Source organism: Uranotaenia lowii, chromosome 3 (genome assembly GCF_029784155.1).
Source record: "Uranotaenia lowii strain MFRU-FL chromosome 3, ASM2978415v1, whole genome shotgun sequence".
NCBI classification, from domain to species: domain Eukaryota; kingdom Metazoa; phylum Arthropoda; class Insecta; order Diptera; family Culicidae; genus Uranotaenia; species Uranotaenia lowii.
The window spans coordinates 310,674,823-310,697,943 of NC_073693.1; the positions used below are offsets into that span (position 1 = coordinate 310,674,823).

The 23,121-nt window shown below is 34.7% G+C and overlaps 1 protein-coding gene across 2 annotated transcripts in view; it reads left to right on the forward strand.

Annotated features, from left to right (window-relative positions):
- The window catches only part of LOC129756529 (SNF-related serine/threonine-protein kinase-like), a 136,772-nt gene that overhangs the window by 49,438 nt on the left and 64,213 nt on the right, over positions 1-23,121 (forward strand). The gene's annotated exons all lie outside the window — the stretch shown is intronic.

The window sequence follows — 23,121 nt, forward strand, 5'->3', positions numbered from 1 at the left end:
CTCAACGGCTAAATCAATTTGACAGAAGAAAATAAATTTTCTTATTACCCTAATATTGCCTAATTAAAGGCTACTCAAATAGGCAACCGAATAAAGCTATCCAATTTTCACAATTTTGAATCAACATTCAAATATATTTGTATTTTAGATCCGAAGTACGAAAATATGATACAATCAAATATTCAAAATCCTCGCATACCAGCCACCTCAACCACTCAAAAATATCTTTCACACACACACACTCTTACTACTAGTACTTATCCTGAAATATTCCTGATGTCCTCCTGTTAACGATAGATCTTCCGCAAACCAGCAAGCTCCTTCAACTTAGATCCAACATGTACCGATCCTTGCGACGTCTTCCAGCTGCAGCAAAAACTCGCAAATCGAGAAGCAACACTTCACATTCCCAAAGTATTTCAACACAAGATCAAATTTTTTATGAAGACTCAAAGTAATTTCAAGAATCGGAAACAGTACTTCAGATACTAGCCACGGAAAGTAGAGTCTTTTCAATTTGTTCACAAAATACGACGTAAAATACTTTTGTTCCGGGGCGATTTTGTTTTAATTCAACATCACTTTTTCATCACGCTCTCCCAGTAGAATAGTAATTACTTTCAAATTATGCACACTCTTTTTGGCTTCAATTCAATACATATCTAAAAATAGCCGCCCGCCAAGACTTCCCAGGTAAATTAATTCTTTAGATACGGGGCTATCCAAGCCCGCGAGAACCAGAAAGAGATCAAACCAAGCCACCCGGTATCAAAAGGGACCCGTGTAAAATGGGGCAAACCCAAGCCAAGCCAAGCCCGCACACAAAGGATATCACGGTTCTTCTTCACACTTGACGATCACGCACAAAAGGCTCGACCCCAAACGCGCACAAACTTCGCGGTTTATCCGGTCGCTAAGGACCAAATGTTAGGGCCAATTCCCGTTAAATAACTGGTTCGGAATCACAGCAAAGTTCCCAGACGTTTGAGGGCTCGAAGGTTAATTAAACACGGCACTAAGTTGGTGATAAAATCACGAGGTAACGTTTATTCTTAAGAACTTAACTCAACGATACAAAGCAATAGTGGACTGTATTAAATTCCAACCGACTGACACGGGTGTTTTATTGGTTCTGTCTTTTCGTTTCGCTGCTAACCAACAGGGCTCTGCAATAATGGGTTGATACAATTGCTATCGGTCATTCCTTTGCCTATACTTCTGCACACACGCACTAATCGTTGTCATCAATGCAGATGCATGTGGCAGAGATATAGCAAACGATCGTAGGTACTTGTGGCTGAGTGATGAGCAATTATCGGTACTTGATACGTTCGCTCGCGCTGATGGTTTTTGGCGCGAACACATATCTTTGGATTTGTACAAGAAAAGATAACATTGCATTGAGAAAATAACCAAATATTTTACTGCAATCTGATGATTTTTAAGTTTCGTAAGACAAATCCCCATTCAAGATAACAAGCTGATTTAATCTTATGTTTCAATGTATTTTTTTAACACATTTTTATAAAAAATTACCAATTTTTTTTTTCTAGAACTACACTGCCGGCCAAAAGTTTGGGATCACCTGCTAAAAAACATGCAAATTTTGATCGTTCATATCTCAGCCGTCTTAGGACATATTGCAAATCTTCTGATCTCATTTGAAAGATAATGAGCAATAGCTATTTTGGAGGTGTTTTGCCCATAAATAATGTTTTAGTTTTGCACCTAAAACTTAACCTAAAGTTAGAGCATTTTCAAAAAAACGCACTCAATATTCAAAGCCGATCATCTCGCGATAGGGTGAACCAAATTTCAAAATTTGAGTTGCATTCGAATCCTTATTCTATACTTCTCAAAATGCAATCAAAAAATTTTGTGCAAAAATTTAAGAATGTACTTTTAATTAATAAAATAGACACTTAAGTTATCGTCCAAAAGTTTGGGATCACCCCTCAGTATGGTGTATCGGTCAAAAACATGCAAATTTATCTCATTCATATCTTGCTCATCTAACATCGTATTGCAGATTTGAAGGGTGCATTTGAAAGCTTAGGAATTGTTGTTTTTCCGTAAATTCATACAAAAATTATATTTTAAAGTGATAACCATAAACAATTTACTTGAAATGAATTGTTTTTTGAAAATTCACACTTATGATTGTAAATTTTTTATGGTTATGGATTTTAAATATAATTTTTTAATAAATTTATGAAAAAATAACAATTCTTAAGCTTTCAAATGCACCCTTCAGATCTGCAATACGATGTTAGATGAGAAAGATATGAAGAAAATAAATTTGCATGTTTTTGAAAAGATGATCCCAAACTTTTGGTCGATACACCATACTAGGGGTGATCCCAAACTTTTGGACGATATCTCAAGTGTCTATTTTATTAATTAAAAGTACATTCTTAAATTTTTGCACAAAATTTTTTGATTGTGTTTTGAGGAGTATAGAAAAAGGATTCTAATGCAACTCAAATTTTGAAATTTGGTCCACCCTATCGCGAGATGATCGGCTTTGAATATTGAGTGCGTTTTTTTGAAAATGCTCCAACTTTAGGTTAAGTTTTAGGTGCAAAACTAAAATATTATTTCTGGAAAAATAACTCCGAAATAGCTATTGCTCATTATCTTTCAAATGAGTTCAGAAGATTTGCAATATGTCCTAAGACGGCTGAGATATAAACGATCAGAATTTGCATGTTTTTTAGCGGGTGATCCCAAACTTTTGGCCGGCAGTGTAATTCTAAAAAAATTCACAGTGGCTGAATTTAACCGAACTTATTTTTGCAATATTATCGAAAAGAAGAAAACAACGAATAGATGCCAATTTCATTAGATTCATTAAAAAAAATAATGAAAACCTGTCAATTTGATACGAAAAGACTGCGTGTTAAAAGACGCCGAAGTATAATTTCTTACCGTTTAACAAGTTTTGGGATACAATTGTTAAAAATTTGAGGCCCTTTACATTGATTTTTTTGTTCACCGAGATTTTATATTAAAAACAAATAAAATTAATAAATAAATTATCATTAATTCTTTAACAACCGGGAAAAAACCGGGGAAAACCGGGAAAAACTTTGGAACGAAAAATCGCTAGCAACCCTGTAACTACCTTGGCTGCATGATGACACGTCGATTGTGATTTAAAGTTGTTTTCGACACTTTCACGCTTATATACCTACTTATTGTTAGCCATGGATAGAATGACTCCTCATATAGGCTTGTCCAGTGAAAGAGAGTGCAATTATTCCGTCTGCTCCTCCAAACTGTCCGAAAAGAGATAAAACGCACTGCAAACATGAGTTAGATTGTCAACACAGAAGAGTGAGCAAGAGCATTCACATCCACCACTGATGAAGAAGAATTCCCTCCTCAAAAAAATTCTTTTGCGCATTATTTTGAGTCGAATTCTGAGAGCAAACGCAGTTTTTTGTCGTTTGCGACAAAAGACGCTGCTCTGCGAACGCTACCTTCGGCATTTCTAGATACAAGATACAAAATCCAAAACAACAATGGACATGGTTGCTACAAGTAAAAAGTTATTTAAAAAGGTACCCATTTTTTCACAATTTTTTGGTGGTGGTAAATTTTGAGAGGAAAGAAATGGTATCAATATTCAAACAAAATTTAAAAAAATCATATTTTCTAATATTTTTATCCAAGTACACTGAGGTGTATGACTGAAACACTAGGGCGCTTTTGGCTAGAATGATCTCTCTCTCACTCGCTTACAGCTTACAGCTCTTGTAAACTAGGATAACGAGTGTAGCATGATCAGCTAAGGAAGATTGTACTCGAAAGCCGAACTGAAAACAGTGTTTTTTCTTCTAGCACTTTGTTGTTTGGGAGGAGCAAACGTGCTGCCAGTAATACCGGAGTTCGCTCGCCTAGGATTTCTCTAAGTGTGAACAATAACATCAATTGTGGGCCTTGAAGTCAGGTTCATAAAATCTATTTTCTTAAAAAAAATAGCAGTTTTCGTTCGAACGTATCAATCTAAAAATAAAATTCTTAAAATCTTAATATTTCAAAAAATATAGTATGAAATATGAAAAATCAGGTGGCATAATTTACCTAGAATTGATCATTTATACACTTAATACCTCTTCGGCTCTGAGGGCCTCAAATGTAAACAACATCCAAACAGCAATAATTGTTTAAATGGAAGATACTCTCCAGTTGATTAACAGTAAAATATCCATACCAGCAAAAGCGATGCCAAGAGGCTCAAAATTGACCAACATCACTAGAAAATCTTTTTTTTTATAACACTAAGTTCCAAAAAAGAAAGAATTCCCCATTGATGCAAGACCAAGTTTTAAAATACACAACATTTAAAAATAACCCCGTGATTATTTTCACATACAAGCCTGTCTACTCAGTCTCCCGGATGCAACAAATTAATACGAGAGGTGCACCAAAATTGATTGAAAACTCATTAATCAGCTTCATTGTTGTGTTACTTAGAGCACGATTAATGTTGAGCGCATAGAACGGCTGCGCGTGGAATTCATTCAGGCCCAGGCCGCCGTTGCCGTCGCTTCTACCGATTACCGAACGCGACGACGACGACGACAACGTGTAATCTCACCCGCGTTAAAAAACGTGATCGGCGGCAGTCAAGCCGTGACCGTGAGAACCAAAGCGAGGAGGAGGACGTCATTCGGCCAACGTGTAACGTAACGAGAGACAGTCTCACTCTAGTAGAGAGCGTATATGTGTGCATATTTGTATAGTTTTTATTTTGAACTGGATGCATCTACAAGCCAGCAATTTGAACTGTTAACTATTACATGTTCATGCTATATACAAAAAAGGTCAAAATATCTTCTAGTCCAAAAAGTGGGATAAATAAATATATAAAGATATAAATATATAAAAAGATATAAAGTTTCACAGAAGAAACAAAAATGATGTTGATTTTTCAGTACAAAATATTTAATTTTCCCATACAAACTTAAAACTTCAAGTTTATTCATGTAAACGTCACATAAAAATTTTGCAAAAATTCATGGATGAGTTTTGAACCTAAACGAAGCTTTTTAGACCCCAGGGTTTGAGAAGTTAAAAAATGACCACAACTCGACTCAGTCTAATGTTTGATACTTTTTCAAGAGCTGAGAATTTTAATAGGAATAAATGTTGAAAAAATGACCTAGGACGTGGCCGGCGCCGTTATTGATGTTCAAAGAGAGAGCATGAATTTTGTACATTGAGAATGAGTTTCTAATCCCAAGAACCATTCTTTTGACCCTTGTACAAAATTGATGGTCTCGGTCAATCACGGAGTAGCAACCATTGGCGATGTGGATTTTTTTCTACTAAGCCACGCCTGCGATCATGGTTTTCGAAATGCATTTATTTAAAAAAAAAATTATAGACTATCAACGATACCATGAATTGATAATAAAAAGAAAAAAACTGTAAGTGAAAGTCATATTATAAAAATTGATAATGGAGCATTTCGGATTCAATGATTCAGGTGGATGTGAGTAGTCAATCAAGCTAAGCAAGCTAAGGAATAAATGTTGAAAAAATGACCTTTTTTTAAATTGAACCAGTGCGTCCTCTAAACATAATTTTTCTGAGTCGCCACCGTATAAAAGTTTGTTTTTACACCCTATACTATCATTTGAAGGTTGAGCCCCAGAATCCCTGACCACCCTAATGTTCAGGCTCCTGTTTTAGGATTCAGGTCATGGAACTAAAACCCCGATCAAGTTCAGGAACTTGTATCAGGATGTAGATCGAAAACAGTATCAGGATCTAAACTTCAATATCATGATCAAAACTAGAGAGACGAAATACTATGAAAATAAATAAAGAACAAGTTACAGTTACAGGGGTCCGGCTCAAAAATGGAAACAAGGTCAGTATAAGAATCAAAACCAGGATCAGTATTAAAATCAGATTCGAGATCAGAATCTGGATCAATATCCAGATAAGCATCGCTATCTGGATTTTGATCAAGTCAGGGTGGATAAAAATAAATGATTTTTGCAAAAAAGAAAACGGGTTTTTTTTTATTTCAATCGTATTTTTTTTTATTTAAATAGGATCTGTTCTATAAATTGCATTTGAGGGATATATTTTGGGAATCGTAGATTCTTCCATCATGTGATAAAGCTGAGTTGTTTAACTCAGTTTTCTAAAGGCTGTATATTAGACTGCCCCAAATGACCCGACTTTTGAAAAAGTTATACGCTGCAGGCTAAAATTGATCCTGGGCCTAGTATAAGATCTCATGCCAAATTTGGGCCGGATCGGACCACGGGAAGGGGTCGCTCAACGAGCCTGAAGTTTGTATGGGATTTTAAGACATTTTGTTCGAGAGGAACATGAAAAACCAGTTTTTCGTCAATAACTTTTGTCTCCTTCGTCCGATTGAAGGCTACAAGAATGACGTGTTTGACAGAAGCTCCGAAAATTTCAAGAGTTTTTAGGAACAATCGTGTGGGTGTAGAGAAAAAATAATACCCAATTACCGAAACGGGCGAGCTGCAGAAATTTTCGATCAAATGTTTTCCCAAACTGCTCTGTGGACCTAGGATACCAAGCGAAGAGAATGAACTGCTGAACCTACGATATTTCAACAAGGAAAAGATGGAAGAATTTGGTGTGATCGATCCTTGATTATTCTTGCCAGTTAGGTTCCCGATTCCTGACTCGGTTGGTTTCCCTCCAGGAATGCTCTTCATTAGAAAACCTGGTATTATCAGCCTGATATCACAAAGCTAAGTATTTTTTTTTAATTTTTAGTCTTTGAGTAAGATTAGACTTTGATAAATCACAGTTCCTAAATTGTTGTACAATTTTAAGCTTCTAATGGAAAACTTTGACTTCATTTTCTTCGGGTTTATCGGTTTGAGTTAATCGTTTAGTTATGTTTCTGATTATCGGTCGTAATTAGAGATGTACCGAATAGTGGTATTCGGCGAACGGCCGAATACCGAATATTGACCTTTTCAACTATTCGGCCAAACGAATATTCGGCCGAATATTCGGTCGAATATTCCACTGAGTTTTCAATGAAAAAACCTTAAGTGATTATTTCAATGCTTTCTATTTAATCCATATTAACCTCACGTTTTTAGTCGATTTTTTTCACCCAAATGAAATTATCAGAGAGTTTTGCAAAATATTTTTTATGTAGGGGTCTTTCTGATTTTAAAAATCTCACCAATAACTGAAAAGACGTCAGATGACTTGTCGCTTCTAGGGCCAATGTCTTTGGCGTTCCTTTGAAATCTGAGATAAAACATGTCGAAACAGATGCCAAGCTATTTATAATTGCTTCTCTGATATTGAATTAGATAAAGGTCGCATTTGAGCAAGATATCTTTAAAATATTTGTTGATTAGATAGCTGATCTTTAAACTTAAGCAAACCATACTTTCAACCACATGTATAAAGACGTTCAGGCATTCAGAACGATTTTTGAAAAAAAGGGCAGAATTTAAGTATATTTTGAAATTTTTGAGAAATTGAACCCCAAATCTTAAAATTTTTATAATGGATTTGGAGTTTTTTATTTGATTTAGCAAGTAATCTGAATAAACCCGAGAAAAACTCGGGAAGTATTGAACAATATCTGGATATCCCGTTAGGTTTGACTTATCTGGATTCATATTATTTGATTTATGGGCAAGCCCGAATATATCCAGAAAATCTGGAATAAACTATAACCAAAGTATAAAGCGATATCTTTCAGCATTCTTCTGTACGATCTACAGTGAAAGATACATGGATACACCCTAGATGTTTTGCTGAAACCATAAGTTTTTAATGATTGTTTAGCTTTTACAACATTACTTTTGGATATTTGATAAAATTTTCAAGCCTGTAGAAGATATTCGGCCTATTCGGCCTATTCGGCCGAATACTTAGCTCAACTATTCGGTGAGCCAAATATTCGGCTTAACGGTTTTTTGTTGATATTCGGCGCCGAATATTCGGCCGACCGAATATTCGGTACATCTCTAGTCGTAATATTTATTATATGCTTGACGTGTAGGTAAACATATATTGTTAATCTACATCACTTTTTTCTGTCACGAAATTGACTTTGAATGAACTTCAGAATTCATCGGCGTTGCAGTGCATTTTCGGAAGTTAAAAATTGGCAAAAAGTTGCTGTTTTGATTGGAATTCCAATTTTTGTAGGATCATAAATCCTGGATTCCATAGTTTTGAAATTTGGCTAAACCTTTAATGGATAATTAACTTTTTTGGTAACACAATAGTAATATTTTCATAAAGTAAAATAAGTTTTGACAAAATTGAAAAGGACTAATCTGATACATTCTTTATTATGTTAAGATTAAATTTAGTATGTTAAAGGTTAAAGAAAAGAAAGACAGTCACCATCGTTTTATTAAAAGATTTTTTTTTTAACATTGATATCATTTTTTTCTTCAATTTAATTCTTCAATAATGGAAGTTAATGTATAAAAACATTATGCATTTTTAAACTTTCGAGTGTCGTTAGGGAAGAAAAATAGCGTAGTACAATGTATAGTATTTGGTTTTTCACATCATTACACTAGTCAAAAGTATATCCTGCTCAAGTCCTTTTCTCCCAAACCTCCAACTTTTATTTATTTTGCTAGGATGCAGAGGTAACCTCGGTCCTAAAGCATAAAATTGATCTTTCATCCCTTTCTACCTTTTCCAATCTATCCATTGACTACTAGGACGTGGCCGGTGCCGTTATTGATGTTTAAAGAGAGAGCATCTGTTTTGTGCATTGAGGATGAGCTGCTAATCCCAAGCACCATTCTTTTGACCTTTGAGCAAAACTGATGGCCTCGGTCAATCACGGAGTAGCAACCATTGGCGATGTGGAATTCATTCTACTGAGCCACGCCTGCGACAATGGAGTTCGAAATGCATTAAAAGTAATGTGAAAGCAAAAATGGAATCACCTAATGATAAATAAATTCAAGATGATGTATTTCGGGTTCCATAGTTCAAAGGTGTTTAAAATCGGTCATCATTTGACGAAACGGCATGCATTTCACATTGAGTGTTCTGGTCGGACATTTAGTCGCCTCATTAAAACAGTGATGAATGTCACCCTTAAAAAAATTAGCCAATTTTTGAAGCTTAACCCTTTAATGCATGTCTTTTTTTAAATGAGAATTGCAGTTATTGATTCAGTGGAATAATAACATTTTAATTCGAATAACACAAATCAACAGGTTTTAAGTCGTTCTTTTGAGTATTTTAAAAGTTATGGCCCATCAAAGTTGAAAAATATTTTTTTTCAAATCTTAATTCATTTCAATACAAATTTGCAGATTTCTTCCAAACCTTGTCAATTGGGTGCAGGAAGGTGTTTGTGATTGATTGAGGTTAAAAAATGTGATAGAATTTGCGAATCTGAAGAAATATCAGCGATTTTCTAAAAACTACTTTTTTCGAAAAAATAAATAAATTTGGATTTTGCATTTTACCCGCATACTTTGTTCGATATCTCACGGAAACATTGAAATACCGTAACAAAAATACCATGGGCTAATTTCTTTTAATCTCTAGAACATTTTTTGTCCATACACCTTTCAAAAATATCCACGCGTTTCCGAGATATTTGGATATAGATTAGTGTTGTTTTAAAACAACACTATGCATTAAAGGGTTAATAACTTTTTTATCTTAACTTTAATTGAAATGCAACCTTCTGATGAAATATTTGTCATAATTTAGGCTTCAAGAAAACCCGTTTTTGAAAGAAATCGGACGAAGGAGACAAAAGTTATTGACGAAAAACTGGTTTTTCATGTTCCTCTCGAACAAAATGTCTCAAAATCCCATACAAACTTCAGGCTCGTTGAGCGACCCCTTCCCGTTGTCCGATCTGGCCCAAATTTGGCATGAGATCTTGTACTAGGCCTAGGATCAATTTTCGCCTGCAGCGTACAATATTTCACAGGTTTTAAATTTCCCATACAAATTTGGGGCAGTCTACTGTATATGTGTAACATTGATGATTCATATCTAATTTTAAACATTCATCAAAAACCAATGCTAATCAAACTAAATCCACATCGATTCGACTTTGTTTCTAACGACTCTAAACGATTGACGATTGTCTTGGAAAATTTTGTTAAATTTCTTCGCAAGCTTACTCTTTTGTAATGCATGTTTTCCACTGTCCCCGTCTAATTTTAAAATTTGTACACAATTTTTAAAAGTTTTTTAAACTTAAATGGTTGATTTCAGTAACAAATGAGCAATTCCTTTACTGAATGAAAATATTATCGAAATTCACCAAACACTTTTTAAAGTCCGTGAATCTTCTTTTTCTCTTGGTTCAGAGAAATCAAAAGATAAAAAAAAATTGAATAAATTATAATTCATAGCTTTTCACAACGTTGAGCGTCGAAATTTAAGCAAAAACATGAAAAATCAGACGATGTAAAAAAAAGGAAAGAAAACTGACATCAGATTGCTTGAAAGAAATGAACATAAATGATTTTGAGCAGATTTGAGCGGACATTGTTTGGGTTATTTGATTGAAATGCCAACTTGTCAAATTTCCAATCAAAATATCTTCATTGAATTAAATTTGAGTAATATATGAAGTAAGTCCACGTGGACATTATCCAAACCCCTACCCCCTTCTACGTGGACAAGCATTCCTCTTCAATCACAACTTGAGGACACACAAGGAGCAAGAAAAAAAATTAATTCTAAATGCCCGAGGGTGTTAAAAAGCCTTCGTTGCTTGAAAACATGGAAAAATGAACAAAAAACCATTCCACATTTACTAAATTTCAGGTATTTTATTCACTGAGAAACTTTGATTTAAATCACTAATAAATCATGATTTAAATCAAATCCACCCTGAATAAAGTTATCACATTAGGGACCGCTAAAAAATCTTAGCTATAAATCACCAAAATTCGGATTTCTATAACTCAGAATCCAATGAATTAGTTTTTACAAAATGTTTAACCTTGAGCTACCGAAAGTGTGGTTTTTAATTTAATACGTTTAGCTTTTGAGTTATGCTCCTAAGTGTAGCCTAAGTGTAACCGGGAAAAAACTGGGAATTTGAAATGAGACCGGAAAAACCGGAAAAACCGGGAAAACCGGGAATTTAAAAACAAAACCGGGAATTCATGGATTATATTTTTCTATAGATATATAAACTTTTTAAAACCTAAAATACATTCATTTCATCATGACGAAACTTTCCAGGATTTTTAACCATTTGGAGGAAAATGTGTAGATTTTATATAAATGAGTAAAATGCCGGGAAAAGTCGGGAATATTTGAAAAATTGAGATTTTTTAACTCAGTGCATACTTTTGTCTGAACTATTTCTTAGCTCTCGCATATTGTGCACTGCAGTGAATATACAAAAGTTTTTAAATTAAATAAACATTTCACAACTGTGAAGTTTTAATACGTTAAGTCTTGGTAGTTAACTTTTATCTGAATATCTGAAAAAAAAGAACTTAAAAATCTGAATGAAGAAATAAGTGAAAGGTATTCTAATGTGAATTCTTATGTTGAAATCAGACAGTTTTCTATTGAATCCACATCTCGAAAACTAAGATTTAAGCTTATCATCTATCTTAAAACTGGAACTATCATACACTAGTCCAGAATTGATGAAGTTCGAGTCTGCATTAGGGGCTCATTTTTTTTTTTTCAGAAAAACACGTTATGCTGAAATGAAACTTGGAAAAATAAGCAGAAACTTAACATTTAAACTGGGGGAGCTATTTCGAAGAGATCGACTAAAATATCTGATTAATTTGGTGAAGAAAAAAATGAATTTTAATCGTTAAGAGAGAGATATGAATGTAGTTATTAATCCATGAAGTCTAAACTCGGTCGACAAATTTTCTGAAAAGCTAGCGATATTTTTAGATATCATAATGATCAATGGTAGTTTTAAAATGGATTGAACAATGCGATTTTTTTTTGTCGTGACTTTACTTATTTTCAGCTGTTTTCAATAGAGTTGACAGTACCTCAAAAATCAAAAATAATCATAACCATACTTGAAATTTTTATTTGATTAATAAAATATTGAAAAAAAAATTATAATAAAAAATAAATATTATATTTGTGCTTTATGTACTTAAAAACTTAAAATTGTCAAAAACTATTAAAACAACATCAAATTTCCGACAAACGAAATAACCTCGAAATACTTACTTTATTTGGTTCCGAAAATATTTCTTTTAATAATAAGCTCAATTTTAACTTTTGGAAATAGGGAATTGTCCCTTACGGGAAAAATGCCGGAAAAAAGATGCCACCATTTTATTCGGCTAATTGATAAACGCACAGAAGGCAGAAGTTGTAAAAAGAGACCTAGTTTTTGTGTGATTCTTATTGTACAGAAAATCTAGAACTCAGCGCATTCTAATCAAAATGTAAAAGGTATCCAAACAAAACCATGATTCAGTATTCAATATGAGTACCGAAATAAAATATCAGATTACTTATCATGAATAAGGTTCACCTGAATCTGTTTTAAGAACTTCAGAATTGAACTATCAGAATATTAATCAGTAGATTTCAATAGAAAAATTTTGTATTTAAGCTTGAATTTTAAAAGTATTTTATTTCATAATATCAAAACAATGGTTTATCCATGCAAATAATAAAATATAGCAGTTTCTTTTAAAACAGCGAGGATGTTATGCAAGACTGAAAAGAAGGTAACAATTTTGGGTTAAGGTTTGGACAACTAGATTTATTTTCTTATCGTATTACGATCACCTATAAGAAAAAAAAGTAATTTGAATAACCTTTGAGTTTCAAGATTAAACTAAAAAGAATTAAGTCCTCTCACACTTTCACATTCAACTTGCATAAACATATCTTCAGTTTTGGTCCAAAAACCTGATGGACATATTTATTTGTGTATTTTGATACGAGGGAAACCATATAATCTCCATCGGGAAAACCGGGAATTTGAAAAAGGAAACTCGCTGGCCACCCTGGATTAGGGATCAGGATCGGTTTCAGAATCAAAATCAGAGTCAAGATCAACCGCAAGTAAAATTGGAATTAAAATAAACTTTTTATCACCACATATGATGTCAGGATGGCCAGTGAACTAGAAAAGCTGGGAAAACCCGGAAATTGAAATGGAACCGGGAAAACCGGGAAAAAACATGGAATCTCAAATCAAAACCGGGAAAATTTTGTATGTATAGTTTTTCTCATATTTAAATCTATTGAATTCTAAAGCTTACTCATTTCATCACGCTTTTTTTCCCAGAAGCTTTACATTTCAGAGCAGCAAGCTGGCATAGCATTCGAAAAAAGCGGGAAAGAATCGGGATATAAATTTTGTAAGAAAAATATGGATAAAAGTCAAGATTTTTTTAAAACATCGGAATTTTTGTGCTTAGCGCTTACATTTTCAGTGTTCCAGTTTCAGTCCCAAAACATTTTATACGTATTTTAAATAGCGAAACGTAGCATAAAAAATTCTCGTCCATAAACTACATATTTCTAAGCTCACGAATATTGTGTATGAATAGTAAAAAATGTGTTTTAATTGGAAAAAAAACCTTGAAAAAATGTAAAGCTTAGATTTTTTTTGATTGGCTTTATTTAATGTGAGAATTATATAATTTATAGTAAGTGCACTTTCTTTGCGAATTCTTAAAAATATAAACCTGATAGTCTGGATGAAGAAATTAGTTTAGGAAATCAAAAATTTTGATAACATTCCATTCATATGTTGATAGTTTTTTTTCCTGAATTCTTATTTCGAACCTTGAGATTGATGCTTAATACCTTTTTTACAACTGGCCTAGAATTTATTATGTTCAAAACTTCATCAAAGATGCGCTATGCTGAATCAAATCTCAAAATAAGCAAATAGAGAACATATTTCAAATGTACAATTTTGACGAGTCCGACCATAAAATCGAATGAATATGTTGAACAAATGAGGATGAAATGAAATTAACTAACTTTCGGCTATTTTGAATTGGGAATACGACGGCACACGAGCATCACAACCATACTTCAAGATTTCATTTAATTACTAAAATATTTACAAACACAATTCTAATAAAATTTATTGTTTGTGTTATTTATACCTAAATTTTGCGCTTTAACTGGTAACCGCATTCTTCATTAGGAAAGAAATGTGAAAAAAATACTTATCATATGTGTATGAATTTCGGAATTATATTAATAAAGAATTCATTACAAAAAATCCAGAATTTAAAAAATTCACCCGGAGCACGGTTTTGAAAATTTGGATTTAAATTCAAATTTTAAAGTTTTCATTAATACATTTTCGGGTCTGGGCTGAAATTCTTAGATTTTTGATTAATATTTATTGCAAATCCAAAATCCAGCACCCATAGCGCTCGGACTCTAGATACGCATTATAGAAAAAAAATTTAAGTTATCCAACAAAAAACTGAATTCCACCTAACATGAATCTTAAACTAACATCAGAAGTAAAAATTGAAATTTAAATTCGAATTATGAAATTGAATTAAAATTCGATCAGTTGTTCAATCCAAAATTAATTGTTCATGATCATATCTCAACTATAAGGGGCCAGAGCTTAGTAAAATTCAGTAAGAGCGCAGAATATGATAAACAAATTTTTTCAGTCGAACTTCAACTTAGACATATTATATCAAAGCAAAAATATAACAAATGCAAATCATGAAAATAAATTTTAAAAAATGAAGTTGTTGTCAACGACTGAGAAAATACAACATCCGACGAGATTTCGCAGGATACTAGAATTATTTTCTACTGAAATTATTTTCTTGAAGCTTTGAGTTTCAACTTGTTAAAATTTTATTTTCTGTGTCCCAGCAAACATTCATACACATACATGTCTACTTCTTTGGTAAAAAAAACCGATGCTGTGCATTTCTTTATGTTATTTTAAACCGGGGAAATCATAAAATATGTGTCTTAATTGCTCTCTAACTAGAATTTCAATTTGCCTATATGCCATAAATTTAGATAAGAAAATATGTTATGGAAAAAAAACGGGAATTTGAAAATGGAAACTCGCTGGCCAACCTGTGAGGCAAAAAATGGAATACAAAATAAAGGTTTTCGTTATTCTACGTTAACCTCGTAGTCGAATGTCAAACATAACCTCTTCAATTCTTTTTCGTTTAGTGTTTGTAAAAAAATACAACTTAAAAAATAAATAAATAAATTTGATGTTTGCAATTTTTTTTTGCATACTTTGTTTGACATCTCACACATACATTAAAATATCGTAATAAAAATACCATAGGCCAATTTTTTTTAATCACTAGAATATATTTTGTCAATACATCACCTAAAAATATCCAAGCGTTTCCGAGATATTTGGATTTTGATCAGTGTTGTTTTAAAACAACACTATGAATTAAAGGGTAAAAACAATTATACATTTAACAATGAAATTACACACGATGAAAACCAACGTTGAATTTCTACCCCTCCTCCTCTTGGGTTTGTTCGCCTTCCTGAATGAGTAAAGGTTTTTTTTTAATAAAATATCTACGTATAATTCTAGATTATTATAAAAGCAATCCGAACTCTTTCGGGGCCAGAGTTTTTCATTTTCATGAAGTTTTAAGATTTATTGTATCGAATTAAACTATTTTTAACAACTTTGTACATTATGATAAACTCAGAAGCTATTTCCGGAAAGATTGATGTTTTTCAGCATTTTTTATTTCTGAAAATTTGAAGTATTTAAAAAAACGTTTAACTAGTTTTGCCTGTTTCATTATTTATTTCTAAGGTTACTTTAAAAATCCATAAGTGTGTGCTGCTATATTTATTTCCTATATGACACCTATCGTTAGTGAACCCTTTTCCATATGACATTTAACCTTTCGACAATTTGTTCGACAAAGCTTTTGGAATTTGTTATTCGTTTGAACGTACAGGAATATGAGTTTTTCCATTGAAAAAAGTAGGTAGGCGCCCTGGCCCTAGCAACTTGTGTTGCAAGTACAGCAAATACAACAACCACACCGGAGCACCGGGTTCAAATGTAGGTCAACCACAACAACTGCTGCGCAACAGTATGAAGAGCTTTTGTGAATGAAAGTTAAAATCCAGAAAAGAGTTTGCACCATTATCATCCCCTTATTATCTGTGTTGCCAGGGGGAGGAGGGAATCTCCAGCCAGTCAGCCAGTTAGTCAGTCGACAATGGGCACACACTTGGCTTGGCCACTCCAGTCAGAAGGGGGCCAACAGCAGCAGCAGCAACTCAGCAAGCTGAAGTGAGAGTGCATAGCTAAAAAGGAAGGTGCTTCATGAATGCCGCCCGGGTCGGCCGGTGGTTGTTCTGGTTGCTCCCCGAAGAAATGGGAGCTAAATTTATCGATCCAACACCCATTAATTCATTCATGATTTTTTTTTCTTATGCTTTTCATCCACCACCACCAAAGCGCGGTTTCCTCGAGCTATGCCAGGCGCTCTAAGCAGCAAGGAAAAATATTGCCACCGTTCATGCTCTGGCGGTTGCTGCCGGCTTGGCAATGCCGCCACCGGCAGAAATTTGCTACGAAAAAATGGCTTATATGCCACAGGAATTTCGACGTGAAGACGGGTCGATTTGAATGCTTGCTTAGATTTGGCAGGATCGCCAAAAGTTTAGCCACACTACATCATTTCCGAATTCTGAATTTGGCCCTGTCCTAAAAATATTTGGCATTGAAATCTTATGATACATTTCAGTTAAAAAATTGATTAATGATTTCAAAAATAAAAAACTCAAAAATCGCCACATCCCAATTTCTAGTGCAACGAAAAACCATTCGGAACCAGGCAGCAGTCACATATCTAACCGGTCGTCGCCGTAGACAAATATATTCGCGTGCTGCTCATCGGTTTCCTGTTCAGACATATTTTATTAACAACTGCGCCCCGGCAACTTCCCGGTGAATGAATGATAGAGCCAACAAACGTCCGACCATTCGTTGGCGTCAGCCATGGCCATTCACAATAGGCGTCGCGAAGATTCCTCTCGGGGTATCTACTTTTTTCTACTTCATATTTTTGTGGAATGCCTCTCAAGCGGGAACCAATAATAGTGTGGCACGGTTCCTTGCATCCATTCCGACCGGTTCCAATCGGTTGATTCGGACGATTCAAGCTATCTGCTTTCATAATTATTTATCACCTAACGTTTTAACAAATTGTTCTGCTGTTGAATATTGCATCAATTTTGGTCTAAAATTCGATATGATTTTCTTGGCCATTGCTAAATTCTTTTGTTAATTGAGCTCGATCAAGTGAGTCGTTGTAAAAAATCACTACGTATAGATTTGGTGAGAATCTACTGTTACCACTGTGGTTTTTCTCCCATACTGGTTAGTGTTAGTGTGTTAGATTAAAATTAAGAAAACCTTATTTAATGATGTTGTCATATCAAATCGTATTTTTAACTCTATTTTATCTTCTCTTCTTCTTTCTCTTTCAGGTAAAATATGGTGCATCATACGGTAAATATATAGATATAACAAATGAAACTACTCAAAAATGCCCTTCCTTGGAGGTGGAATAATTGGCATAAGATTCTATGCCGAACTGGCACAAACAACATTTGAACTTTTTTATTTAAAAAAAAATAACCATTGGGGCTAAAGAGCTTAATTTTCAGTTCTTCTTCGGTTGTAATTTTTACCAAATTTCATCAATTTTTTTCTTATTCTTTCAACATATTAAGGCTGTTTCATAGCTATATTTTTATAAAGATTTTGTTAAAATTCCTCCACAGATAACTGGGATGTTTGAACTATGAAAAGTAAACTATGTACTTAAATATATATCGATTTATTGTTTTTCCCAATCTCGTCTTTCGTTATACGAGGTTTATATTGTCTTTTCTACCTAATTTTGGATCTTTTTTTTTTTTTGAAAAAATCGATCCAGAACAATTCTAAAATTCGTTATTTGTATTTGAGTCAAATTCGGTCGAAATCTAAAGTATTAGGATATATTGACAGTTTTACACGAACACCACCTTAGCAGGAGGCCTCAGCCATAACCTCAAACCATGGGAGAACAGAATCGATTTTTGAGAAGGGCGCACGATAAACGCGTTTTTCCGGTACTCATATCGACAAATTCGCCCTGTGGAAAAACGATACACTGTGTTCGTGTTTTGATTTTTTTGGGCGTTCAGGGTTGCCAAGTGCATTGAGATTTGGAAAATGATTATATTTTTTAATTGCATTGTTATTTCCTTGTTATTGAAAAACCTTTTCATAAGTACTGAGAATTTGCAATATTCCCGTAGATTTTTAGAAAAAAATGAAATGCAATTAAATGCGTAGAAATTGATTGCAACATTTGTCTGAACGGAATAACAACTGCCTGTATCGCACACTTAAACGATGTAGCGAATTATGTGGATTTGTTTATAATAATCAGAGCATGCAGGAGATTATTTTCAAAGTCAACATAGACGGGCTTTCATTGAATTACTTTTTTTGTAACAGTTAATGATTTGGCGTTCGTTTAGAAGATAGAAACAAATTTTGAATCTATCAAGCAGTATATGAAAACATATTTCAGATGTTTTAAATTCACCTTAAAAATTCATTAGAAAAATATGGCTTATCTTCATCGATTTTGGGACGCCTCATGATGAATTCAAACGTTTAGCTGTTGACATTCAAAAAATTCAATCAATTAAGAAATATTATAATTAGTTGAAATCAAACAAATACTGATTTTAGTAACGCACCTAGCATCACTGGTGAGGCCGCCAGCAAATCAAAGTTTAAGGTTATGGCTGAGGCCAATTCTTCGCCAATACTATCGTCCGTATATACCCTTATAGATATGAATTTCCGTTTTATCCACAGACGACAGTTATTTGTTTTCTGATAAACCAAGTTAATTTGCTGTTCATAACCATAGTTTATAAGCCGGTGTTTACGACAATTGCTAGAGGTTAGTGTCTAAGGTTTGACAAAATTTACCGTTGTTGATTTGACAGGCAGGTCTTCTGGCAGTGTCTTAGCCCTAAAACAATTTCAGTAGGTTTACCTAGCCATTAACCATATTTTTGTACCTGTCGAAGAGTATATAAACTTCTTCAGATTTCAGAAAATCTCCATCAGAACTCGCCATGATGTCTAAGTAAAAGGTCTGACCCGAAGTCGAGCCGGACAATGTTGATGTTTCGAAACGCTTCGAAATTTCTAATGTCTGCGTGTTCCTTTGGGAAATGATAACAAACCTAACTGAGCGATACCAACTGATGACAAAAAATGTTCAAGCAATTTTTAATTATCTTAAATAATTTATTGATCCACCAATAGTTTTTGTTAGCTATTTATAACTGGTGTATCGTGCGCAGCTTAATTTTAAACATTTCAAATTTAAAAAATGATGAAGAAAGCATCAAAATTGGACCGTTGTTTTACAGAATGATTATCATCGAAACAGTTTAGTTTTCTATCTTTGAAATGCCACTTTAACAAAACTAGTTATGAGAGACAATATTGAAGTTTTTTAATTCAGGATCTTGGAATGTTTTTTATAAAACAGGCACAAAAATGTCAACAAAACTTAGAGTGATGAGCAGAATATCTCAGAGCCGTTTGCTCAAATCAATATGGTCCTCAAAATTGAACTGTGACTCGAAAAAAAATGTTGGCAACCCTGCTCGCAGCTCAACATAAACTGAAGAGTGAAGAAAGTCGTAGTCAGGGACAGTGATGTCAACCTTCCAGATTTTGTCTGGATCTTCCAGACTTTTTGTCAGACATTTTTTCAGGTTTTCAGACTTCCAGATCTTCCAGGCAATTCCAGACTTTTGGGTTTGGAGATAAATTTTTCTAAGAAACTTTGAAAATTCAATTTGGTCATGATGTAATATGGCAGGAAATGATTAGAATTTATGAATTATGAATTCATAAGTGTTCGAAAGTGAATATTATGGAAAATGAGAAGTACAGAACTGCATGGTCAACAAGTGGATGAATGATAAAAAAAGGTCCTCTCACTTCGACCGAAATTTCCGTTAAACCTGAATCCTGATTTTTTTTTCCTTATGTCCCCCAATTTCGAGTAAAAAAAAGTTGGCAACCCTGGTGGCTTGTTTAGTGATGAGAGAGGAACCAAGAGCTGCTTATTTGACCCAGCCATGATGAATCTAGATATGGTGGTCTCACTTTGACAAAAAGTAGACGAGGGTTGGATGCGGCGGTGGGGGCGAAACGCAGCCGAAATTTGACAGCTGGCTGTTGGCCGGGCTGCTGGCTGGCTGGGATGCCAGGTGCTCTGATTTTTGTAAAACACGAAATTTCCCAAAAAGATTTATGCTTATCCAATACTATTTTCTTCCCAGAGCTGTCTGGAAGCAGCAGAAAGTCATCGAATCGGATGATAACATGGCGAGGTATGACATTCCATCGTACGGGAAGCGGCTGGCCTTCTTGCAGGAAAATCTGATCTTCATCGAGATGAAACAGCTGCTTCAGGAAGACCCCCGTCTTTTGCCATCTGTTGATTTTTTATCTCAAACACCTGGCATCCCTGGACCCCCTTTTTCGTAAACACTTCAGCCCGCTGTCAAAACTTTTTTCAATATGGCTGAACGTGCGATTTGGCATGTGAGACCACCATACTAGATTCATCATGGACCCAGCTCTTTTGGAGAGAACGAACGGACCGTGGTTCTCTACTCTCCGCTCTTGCATTTTGCACAGAACCTCGAAAATACTCAAAATTGAGAACTTTCCCCACCAACCCGAATTAAACAGGTTTGGCTATTGACGGCTTATCCCAAAGTTTAGCTCTTTTAAGAGAACTCATCCCCCAAAATATGATACCGCAATAAAATGAATACCAAAATGAAAAAAAAGTCACTGCAGGAACGGGAATCAAACCTCTACCTGCAGTGGCACTGCGATTACCATCTCAGGATGCTAACCGCTCGGTCATCGAAGATTTGTCGGAAGAGGCAGCTACATCATCGCATATGCAATAAAATGTATCCCCTAAAAACAGCTCTCCGCTTTGAACTTACTCCTCAAACCTCAATCTGCCACGATGGAAGTAAAAGAATCAGATTTGCTTACAACAAATCCCCCTCCCCCCTCTCCAAAAAACATTTCTCCACTTGAAGGGCCACTTTGGCAAGCTGTGATTTTTTCACAAACTTGAGTTGTCAATATTGTACTCAGCTTTGGGAGGTGAGTGTTCTCAAGTTTGGGTATTTTTGATTTTCAGTGTGAATTCTACTTTGGGCAGTTGTGCCACGGCTCATTTTCGAACCCCGGTACTTTTTTAAAGAGTCATGGTTCGTTCGTTCTTTTTTGAAGAACCGATTTAAATGAGCGGATTTTGAGCTCTCGCGCAACACTAACAAAACTTAAGTGATGCCCGTTACGAAATTAAAAAAAAATCTTTGAAGAAGAACCTGTTGAAAATATTTCTCTGCATACAATGTAGATTTATATCGACAAGTTTCTTGCTTGTGGAATGTAGGATTTTTGGGAAATCTGAAAAAATATTTTTTTTTGATTCGCTTGAATGTTTGAATGTAGTGGTCCTGCATCATTTTATCCGAGAGCTCGAGTCTTCATGCCAGTGATGGGAAAGCATTCATATCCTCTTTGGCGCAATGCACATTTCAAAGCTTTTTCGGCACATAGTTAGCTCCGATTGGCATTGAAATTTTGCAACCTCTTCTTTCGGTGTAGTCTTTTAAATTAAGTTTTAAAAAAATGTAACTCACACTTGCCCTGCTGCTCAGCATGTGGAAAGTCATCAGTCCATTGACTTAAAAAATAAGCAAATTGTCACTTTGAAGGAATTGATGTCACTTTGAAAAGTGACATCAATTCTTTCTCCTCCACCGCACACAAACAGTTGCATCCGGTTTGCCGATTTCTCCACCGTGAAAAAAAACGGTAAAATAAAGCACCGAAAACAGTTGGAAAACAAATGAGCCAAAACAAAAATATACTCCCCCGCAGCTGCTGTGGTGTGCTTCACCTTGGATTTGGACCATTACTCATGCTGGTTAGCTATAGTTTGGTGGTGGATATTATTTTCCGTCCCAGAAATAACTACAGCTAGCCTCTGGGAGAGATAGGAACATCTTCTTAGAGTAGGTGGAAGTGGAAGTGGCATTCGGACGTGTGTATGTTCCGGCAGGGTTTCCGAAAAATGGAGCGGAAATATTTTCATTCATCCCACTAACTATTGCCGGTTGCTTGAAGTTTGTTGTACATCAAGCGGCAAGAATGACGTCCGCGTTAATGCACACGTTAATGGTTGCAGCAATATAATGTCTTTGTTTGGTTTTTTTGGGCTAGAAATGTTCAATTAGGACGTTAAAATGTATGGAAACGAGGCGTCAGCCGTAAATTTGTATAAATGTTGTTTACATTTGTTTGTCATTCGAGTTCCGTGTCCATTTCTCAAGTATGTTCGATATTTGTTTCTATTTACTAAACTCTAGGACTTATGCATCGGTAATTTATAATTGGCAAAAGCTTTGATTTATACTTAAAACTAAAAAACTCATCGCTGTGTTTTACAACGATATTAAACATAAAAGGGTAAATTTTTAGAGCTAAGGACACGAGTACGAATTAGATTTTAATGATGATTCTTTATTGTTTACTCCTTTATAGTAACAGAAGTTGTTCTCTACGTGTATCATCTAAATACAAGAAGCTGTTAGAGAAACGTGAATATTTGTTTTCGCGTGAATGCGAACCCTTTTAACTTTAAATATTTTTCAGGTCGAGGTTCAATTAGAGCTTGTTTGTTGGTGGCCCGAGAGGGTTGCTGCTGCTGCATTTGAAACAATTTTAATGAACACTTGCCCGTTATATTGCAGGCACTAGTTACGATTCCCGTTTGTTGTTTACAGTGATTATAAAATACTGTGACTAGGTCGACCCGACCAACCGGCAAATCGAACACAAAGCTCGCCAACAGGTCTGTCTATTTCGGTTGCAGTCATCAGGATACTACACACGTTTGGGCAAATTGTTTCAAACGGAAATCTGGCATTGCTCCATATCGTTACGACGAAAAATGGGGGCTGGCTGCGCTTCTGATGAATGTACCTTCCTACCAGCTTTAGGTACCATTTCCGGATGTTTAAAAATAAACACATCCA